Here is a 10,193-nt window from a genome sequence, read left to right on the forward strand (position 1 = left end):
GCAGCTAGATCGTCTTGAAGCTTCAAACAATCATCTTGATTATTTATTACTCTGAACAAGACAGTATCATCTGCATATAATGCATTATTTGAATTAACTACTGATGGGAGCTCACATGTATACAAATTAAAAAGAATAGGTCCCAACATGGAAAGAAAATAAATAAAAAATAAAAATAAACAAAAAGAGAAACTACAAAAAGAAATAAAGCAATTAAATGATGCATTATTATATAGTTGCTCCATAGAAATAAACATTAAAACAAAAACTAAAGAGTTAGAAAACATTTATGATAATGAAACAAAAGGTGCATACGTACGTTCAAGGGTAAAGTGGATAGAAGAAGGTGAACGTAGCACAAAATACTTTATAAATTTAGAAAAAAGAAATGGTAATAAAAAGGTTATAAAAAGTCTTAAAAAATTGAACGGCGAAATTATAACAACCTCAAAAAATAATCTTCGAGAAGAGGTTAGGTTTATAAACAGCTTTATGCAAAGAAAGAAATTCCTCTTAATTAAATAGAATCATATCTTAACAAAACAGATATACCATGTTTAACAGAAAAAGAAAAGAGTTTATGTGAGTGTATTGTTACCTTATATGAATGTGAAAAGGCAATACAGAGTATAAAATCAAACAAAGCACCAGGATGCGATGGTTTGACAGTAGAATTTTATAAATGTTTTTGGGAAAAAATTAAAGAAAGCGTCTGTAGTGCTTTAAATTACTGTTATTGTAAAAAATGAGCACTAATCAAAAACGGGGTGTCATTAAACTATTGTACAAAAAAGGTGACAAAGAACTGTTAGACAACTGGTGGCCTATTACATTGCTTAACACAGACTATAAAATCCTGACTCACATACTATGGTCAAGACTTCAAAACGTAATTAAGACGCTAGTTAATGAGGACCAAAAAGGCTATATTAAGAGTCGATTCTCTGGCGAGAATATTAGAATGATTAATGACATTCTTCATTACACTGAAGAAACAGAAACAGAAGGTGCTATAATATCACTTGAAAAAGCTTTCGATTCTGTTAGCAGGGAGTTTATGTTCTGTGTATTAAGAAAATGTAATTTTGGCGAATCTTTTAGTAAATGGGTAAAAACATTATATAGTAACACAGAGTGTATCATTATAAATAATGGATAGACATCGACTAATTTTAAAATGGAAGGTGGAGTAAGACAAGGTTGTCCGTTGTCAGCTTTGTTATTTATCCTTCCGTAATAATTATAAGGAATGATTTAATCTATAAAGGAATACCAGTTCCTAAAAAAGATTGTGGTTTTGAAGAGGTGCGTATTGCGCAGCTTGCTGACGATACGATGTTTTTTGTCGGAAATGACAAAAGTATAACTAGGAGTGTACAATTGTAAAACAACTTTGTAAAGTGTCTGGTATGTGTTTAAATGAGCATAAAACCAACGCTATGTGGATAGGTAAAAATGGAAATAGAATTGAAAAGCCTGGTAAACTGAATTGGGTAGATAAACCAATTACGATATTAGGTATCTATATTGGATACAATACCAGATTGTGCAAAGAGTTAAACTGGGATGCTAAAATGATAAACTTTGAAAGACTACTGAATACTTGGAAAATGAGAGATCTAACATATTATGGTAAGGTGACAATTCTAAAAAGTCTCGCACTGTCAAAATTGATATACAATGCTTCAATTATAGATGTACCTAACCATGTTATCGCGACAGTAAATAAATTGTCATATGAATTCTTATGGAATGGTACAAAAGAAAAAATAAAAAGAAAAACAATAATTGGTAAACCGTTAGAAGGAGGCATTGGCATGCCTGATTTCTCACTACAAGTAAAAGCACTTAAAATTAAATGGGCGAGAAATCTCCTATCGAGAAAACATATAAAGGTCGAAATTGTTGCCTTTGCATTACATCAATAGAATAGGTAATGAGAATATTTTATTCAGTATGTCATGCATCAATCTCACTAATCAGAAGATCTTTCAAGATAATATAAAAATAAAATTTTTAAATTGTAACAATCTTTATAATTGTGATTATAAAAAAATATATCCCACATCTCCCCCTTCATTACGTAGATGTCACAATGATCTTATTTTTCTTTTTAAATGTCTTCATTTTATTTTTGACTGCAACTTTATCTCCCATTTCGGTATTCGTGTTCCCGCCAGTAATTTAAGAAACAACCGTATCCTTTGTGTTCCCTTTTGTAGAGTCAATGTTCTAAAACATGGTTACATCAGTAGATTAAGTGTATATTATAATAGTTTAGTTTAGTTTAGGCCCATCCCCATATTGACATTTTTAAATCCAATCTTTATCTGTTTTGTCGTAATTTAAGTGTTTCTGAGTTGTTGTAATTGTATTTTATCTGTTAAACCAAGCTGTAAGTGGCGGATTTGTTTCTGATGTTGTTTCTGGTTTAAAAAAAAAAAATATATATATATACCATTATTTTATTTAAAAGTTATTGAGAGCTGCGTCAATTTGAACAAGGTTGACGTTGAAACTCTCAGTAATTATGAACAGATTGTTGAACAATATTTATGGGGAAATAAGAATATTTAAATAAATAACAAGGCTTTATTTTATAAAAATTGGGTTTCATCAGGGTTTACAAAAGTGAAACACGTTGTTTCCTTTAATCGTTTATTAAACCCAAGTGAAATAAAGAATAATTTGGGTATAAAAAGAAATTGGATTAGTGAATTCACTACACTTTTTGAGGCAATTCCAAAAATGTGGATAAATGTAATTAAGAAAAACAATAAACAGGTAAATAATATGGTTACAAAATGTGACGTAATTGATACAATTTTAGAAATGACCATAAAAGATGCATATTTATACTTTGTCAACAGCATTTTTATTCCTTCTCAATGTATACGTAAATGGGAGAATGTCTTTAAAATTACAATAAAAATGGCCAGAAGTTTGGAAACAAAAAGTATTAAATGAAAAAAACAAAAAAATATGCACAATTTAATTATAAATTGTTGAATCAAACTATTCCTACCAATAGTCGATTATATATGTGGAATATTAAGAGTACTAGTAAATGCAATAATTGTGATGCCTTTGACGATGAAAAACACATGTTCTTTGAATGTCCAGGTAACAAGAATTTATGGGGAAATATAGATAACATTTTTAAAAATATTGATGGTAGTAAAAGTTTTTTTAATGAGCTCATTCTTGGCAGTGGAAATTGTACAAAAAACAATATACCATCGCTACTTATTCTATTTATAAAATAAAAATATATAATGAATTAAAAAAACCGTTTTGTCAAAATCCATGGGTGGTCTTTAAATCTAATGTAGTAGATATGACTGCCGTAGGTTTGATTTAAATGTGTTTTATTATATTTATTCTACCATACAAAATAGCATAATTATATTGCATGAATAAATTTTAAATATATTCAGTTTATGTTAAACAACAAAAGTGAACAAAAAAAATCTGCAATGCGAATGGTGCTAGTTTTTTATGTACATTCATATATTTACAATATATAAGATACTTTTTTATTAATCATTCATGGTGTTCTCACCTCCTGATGAGATATTTTATATAGCCATTTTAGATATACTGATGTATATACTACACTGTACTGTAAACATTATTTATGCATTGTTACCTTTATTTACTATAAACTTGAGTATCCTAAATTCAAGCAAATAATGATAAAAAAAGAGAGGAATATGTCAATATGTATTTGTAATAATTAGGATGAACGAATAAATGTGGTAGATTACACCACAAAAGAGAAAAAAAAGTAAATAAACTGCTTAAACGTGCTATTAGAATTATTACACTTTCCCCTTATTAAACCCTATCTAAACCTTTATTCAAAGAACTTAAGTTGCTAAATTTATTTGACATACATAAATGCTAGGTGGCCTCTTTTATTTTTCTATTCACAATAATCTTCCTACTTCTATAATTAATTGATTTAATAATGTTGTACATTATCATGATTATAAACTTCGTAGCATGCATTGTAACTTCCAGTTAAATATTCCTTTTAGAAGAATTTTTAGAAGAGTTGGATGTCACTAATAAAAGTTTAACTTCTCTTTTTACCTTTCGAAATAAATTAAAAAGTGTTTACGAATATAACTATTATTATTTATATTACTATTCTGTTTTTGTTTTGTTTCATTTGTTTTATTGATTTTATTGATCAAATTTTGATTTGTTTAGTCTGTAAATCAACAATGTAAATATTCTTTACTCTAAAAGGGTCTTACGTGACAAGATGTTTATCTTCTAGTAATTATCCTGGTATGGTTTCTTTATATCAAATCTATTTTATATCTTTTTACTATTTGATAGTTTGTCACGAACTCCTTTGACGTGAAATAACTCCAGAAGCTTTTTCCGAATTTAATTCGTTTTCATCTCTTAGTTTTTCTTTTCTAGCATGATCTCTAGTGTCAACTTCAGGAGTGCCTTTCACTCTTTTCTCCTGGTTGTTTCTATTTTCGTGTTTTCTATTTTGAAACTTTTTCTCAAAAAAATGTTCTATCATCAGCTGCATCATAAGATTCTGTTGCTGCATTTGCTGTTGCATCATAAGATTCTGCTGTTGCATTTGTTGCTGCATCAACAACAAAAAATTGTTTGAAGATGATACAGCCCCTGTAGGGTTATGTCCACTGGTTGGTCCAGACTCCTGTGTCTGTTGTTCAGGTTGTAATGACTGAACCGATTCTACATCAGAATCAGATTCATCACCACCGCTGTATTCTCTACCGGATCTTGTTGTTGATTGTTTATCAGTCTTATTTTAAATCTGGATGAGGGTCTTGTTACTAGTTAATCGTAGTTACCGAGACGTTCACAAGTCTACTGTTCCAAATAAATAATGTACTGTTCTTAAAACAATGTTTGTGTACTTACGATTAAACACAACGTAGCACCACGGCTTCCGTAAAATATCACAGTATTGTAAGTACCGCTTCCACAAAATATCTCAATAAAAGTACAGTTGATCCTAAAACAGCCACCAATCTATCACAAAATACAGTAGATCAAACGTACTACTACCACAAAATATCACAACAGTAGATAAAAAATAAATCCACAGTTAAGTCGAACAGTAGATCGAAATAACCGCTACCACCAAATTATGTCGAACACCGTTGCCACCAAATTATGTCACGAACTCCTTTTACGTATGTTTCCGAGCGGTTGAAAATACTTTAGGAACTCCCTTGTGACATAAGAGTAAACACACAAAATCCACAAAGTTGTAAATTAACTCAAAACAAAGCTTTAATTCCAATCAACTTCAACTTTCAACAATCCAGTAAGCACTTTAAACAACAGCTTCACAATAACTTTTACTCTTTCCGTTAAAAAATAACACCCAGATTCTTGTAGAGAATTATGTCTAACGACAAACGAGATTAAATTATGAGTTGCAACCTAGTACCATGGGCAACTGTAACATTTTCCGTCACTTGTTCAATAAATCAGTGTTGTACTCAGCAGACACGATTTTCGATACAAAGTCCAAACATGTATATTTTACAGTAAATACAAAGTACAGACGTGGTGCATCTTTCGTACTTTTATCATAAGTGGTTTTTCTTTCCTGATTGTAGAATTAAGTTCTAGAATGTTTTTGATTACTTATGTACACATTTTTTTCTTATTATTAAGAATAAGTGATACATTGCAATGGATTTGTTGAAGAAGCTAGGTTTTTTTACCTGTGTACTGGTCATTATTTACAACACTGGGAAGTATTAAATATATAATAATGGTGATTGATTCTTTCCATACACTGTGTTTTTGTGACAGCAAATGTTCTGAATTTTGATTATCTGTTGACAAACTGGTTTGTCCAATCGCAATAGTGCTTTTGAGAACTTAGTGACAAAGATCACCCACAAACGTTATGGTGCCTCTTATAATTTGTGTTAAAACTAAAGCAAGTAAGAAATACTCTATGGTATAATCAGTTTATGTATGAAACGAGTTATTTCATCATTTTTCACCTTAAAATCAAAGTTTCACAATACAAAAAATAATTTTTTCGTGCAACATATTAATATGTTCATTGTATTGTGATTACCTTTAGTTCAGATTTCATTGATTTTATTTTTATTGTGTGAATTTAGAGTCAAGCTTGGTTAATACATTACGCGAACATAACTGTTTTTTGTCGAACATGATGGTCCGTGATAAGAAAGACTATACTGTTAAAATGGATCGTGTTGTTAACTCTCGTTCTGCCATTCAATGCGTCAGCTTTTGTACTCTTGACCCAACATGCGTGTCTATCAGTTTTGATGGAATTAATTCATGTTTGATGTACAGCGTCGAAAACGGTAGTTTAGATACTGACAAAGGACAACCTACATACTACGAAATTACCAAGGTATTATGGCGTGTCCATGGGTGTTTTTCTGCTTAATAACACAAAAATATACGTGAATAACTACAACTACTATATTATAGTGTGCTACAATTACATTTCTACGTACTGATACAAAAACAATTATTTTGACATATTGCTCACGTACGTAGGCCTACGTTTGTACTTACACGTAACAAAATGCGTTAATGTGTCGGCCTTTTCACGCATTAAACCATAATTTACCTCCTATCAGAAACATGCCCCGTGATCTAAGCACCTGGGTTGTGGGATTGGATCCAGTTGGGTTGGTCATAGCTGGGCATTTAGGAATACCAGAGAAGAGTGAAATTATTTTAATATTTAATTAATTTCACTCTTTTCTGGGAGTACTGTTTTTGCCGTACATCCCAGATCGTTGGGTCATCTATGGATGCTGTAACTACACACACATACAAACGTAAACATGTCTTAAAGATGTTTTTCGTTTATTTTCTCTTTTGACTTGTTGCACATCTTAATGTTGAACTTTGAAAAAATGTTATTATGCCGGCCTGGCCATTTTGAGTTTTTTTTTAGTTTTCGGTGGGCATGTATTATGCTCACAACCAACCATGACTGCGACGGCTGCGCTAAGCTGCTGTAGTATTTCTGCCATCTTCATCATTGTCGTTTACTATTATTTATTCTTTATACTTAGATAAGAAATCATGAATGTACTGGTTACAACAACGAGGAGGTCAAATGCGTTTACCAACATGGACATGAATGCGAAAATATGAGTAAGTTAATTACTGTCATTACACGACGAAGGGTAGAGGTTTCCGTGTTCAAACAAACATCAAATTATAAATGATTAATGGAGGCTCGCGCTCAAAATTGTAAACTGGTCGTGCGTAATATCATTGTTTAATATCATTATCATGTTATGGTTATTTAAATTAATGCTTGGTTCATAAGAACACCGTACATTGACCAATCACGGCGCGATGGATCCCATCTTAACTGTCGCTTCCGCTTTGTCAACTCACTTTCTTTGCGCCCATACGTCATTGGAAACCAGCTTAATTTTAGTTTTTGTTTGTTAAGTTATTACTAGTTTTATCTATTTTTTCTCTACAGTGTGCAAACAAAATGTTACAACTACAAACAACGAATATCGTTTTGATAACCCAATATTCCAAGTAGAAACGACGACAAGGATAGAGTTCAGTGTTGTTGCTAAAAATGACGTTTACATTGCGTTATCGTCAAGTCCGGAGGTTATGACACCAATGTATGAGATTGTGATTGGTGGTTGGAAAAATACTAGATCAGTCATTCGCCGCTGTGCGCAGTGTGACAATGAGAAAATACATGTTGAAACTGGAATACTATCTGTGGATGAGTTTACCAAATTCTGGATATCGTTTGTAAATGAATCAATTCGTGTTGGTTTGGTAGGCAGTGACCCTTTCATTGAATGGGATGACCCGAATCCATTTCCTGTCAAATACGTTGGATTCTCCACATGGCACGGAATCAAAGGAACATTTCAATTTTGTCAATGAAATGTTGTTTGTATTCATATTTATCTTTTTAAAATTAAGCACGGCAGTTGTAGGCTAGGCCTACTTCAATCAAAATATAAGGCACGCTAGAACAGTAGAATGATAGGCCTGCTTCTGTTTAAAGATATCAACTAACCCTGAGGTTATGTTCTTTTTTAATGTCTGCTTGCTTTGATAATTTAATTTTAAATATATATATATATTACATATAGATTAAATTTCTAAATGCTCATGACCTCTTACTTGTATACAATCAAATAACTCGACTATAATTCAGATCTTGTTGAGATGTTAAATGAGGGTTTTGTATACAGTATTATTGGCTGACATGGCGTTTGTTTTGTATTATTACGAACTAGCCCGAACTCTACTATCCCAGCTAACAATTTAACGTTCAAATAACGTTATTTGAATGTTATCTGTTACGTTTTTTGAATGTTACAAATTAACGTTAAGTTGACTTAAAAATGTTGACCCTTGTAAACGGTCATTGAAAGTTTTTTGTCAAGTTTGTTGAAGGTTTAAAATAAAGTTAAAATGAGGTGTTTTTATTAAAACATTCAAAAATAGTTGTTTTAATACTAAATAAGTAGCTAGCTTGATAGATAGAATTGTACAGATGTACTGATAGTAACTGTTACTGAGCTAAGAAGATTGGCAGATGCTTGGCTTTGGTATACTCAGGCTAATACTAAAGTGGGCCAAGCGCGCCTAGAAGTACAGATGAGACAGACTAGCCAATCAAATCGTATTTTTCATGAAATAAGATCCTTCATGAGGTCTCCTTGTGAATAATGTACGTGTATAACAACTACTGTAGGTCATAGCATAAAACTGTTTTTTTTTCTAATCTGTTGCAACATTTTAATATACTCTACTGAAAAACAGTATCTAATGTCCCATTTTTGTGAATGTCATTTTAACTTAAGATGGACGTTATCATAACAGTTCTGTTAAGTGCATCTCCTTACTTTCTATTACCGATTAAAGTTGTGTACACGGCTTGATTCTTTCAACGTTAGATGTATGTTAATGAAAATGTTATATTTTAAGGTTCTAATTGCCGTTCTTTTCAATGTTAAGTTATCTTCTAACGTTATTGTAAATGTTAATCGAACGTTAGATGAATGTTTATAAAGTGTTCTCTAATAGATACTTTTACATTTGATTGATACATTTTTAATGTTAATAAAAATGTTATGTACAAGTCGTATTTTAACATTTTTGTGAACGTTCTTTGTACGTTAGATAAAGGTTTTAGAAATATTTATGTATTTTAACGTTATTATAAAAAGTTAATCTAACATTAGATGAACGTTGTTAAAAAGGTTCACCGAAAGTTACTTTTTGAACGTTATTCTGAATGTCCTTCTAATGTTCGATAAACCATTCTGTTTAAGTTAGATTTAAAACATTATTGTGAACGTTCTTTCAACGTTAGATAAAGATTTTAGAAATAGTTATGTAACATTTCATTTTAATGTTATTATGAAAGTTAACCTAACGTTAGATGAACGTTGGTTACTGGAAGTTACTTTTGGACGTTTTTCTGAATTTCCTTCTAATGTTTGTTAAACGTTATTTTTGTATATTTTTGCTGGGAAATAGCCAGGTGTTTTATTGACAATACTGAAGGTTTTTAATTAATATTAATTTACACATTATTATTATTATACCGTATTTCGTTCATGATACTAATTGACATTTTTATCACATCAGTAGAAAAAGAGGTACTTCAGTCAGCCTTGACCTTGATGTATTTCCTGATTACGTAATATCCGCCAGGTGTTTCTAATGAAGGTCGTTCTTTTCCTGATTACGTATAGTTATGTAATTTGAAGGTCGTTTTTTTCCTGTTATTGTAATAGTTATGTAATTTCCGCCAGGTGTTTCTAATGAAGGTCGTTCTTTTCCTGGTTTCGTACTAGTTATGCAATTTCCGCCAGGTGTTTCTAATGAAGGTCGTTCTTTTCCTGGTTTCGTAATAATTATGTAATTTCCGCCAGGCGTTTCTTTGTCTCTTATTTATTAATTTTTGGCGCGATGTTCTGGTACGTGGTGAGTGACGTCATTACGTTATTTATGATTTAAGACGGTGTAACAAAGTGAAGCGGTTATTGTTGTACTATTTTCCAGTTGTTTTTGCATATTTTTGCGTAGAGTATCTCTTTTCAGTATTTCATTATGTCTGGAAGTATATATTTTTCGCAAGGGAGTTGTGCAGATAATGTTATAATAATTAGCGATGATGAGGAGACTGTTGTTGT

The sequence above is a fragment of the Antedon mediterranea genome, chromosome 5 (assembly GCF_964355755.1).
Source record: "Antedon mediterranea chromosome 5, ecAntMedi1.1, whole genome shotgun sequence".
Lineage (NCBI taxonomy): Eukaryota > Metazoa > Echinodermata > Crinoidea > Comatulida > Antedonidae > Antedon > Antedon mediterranea.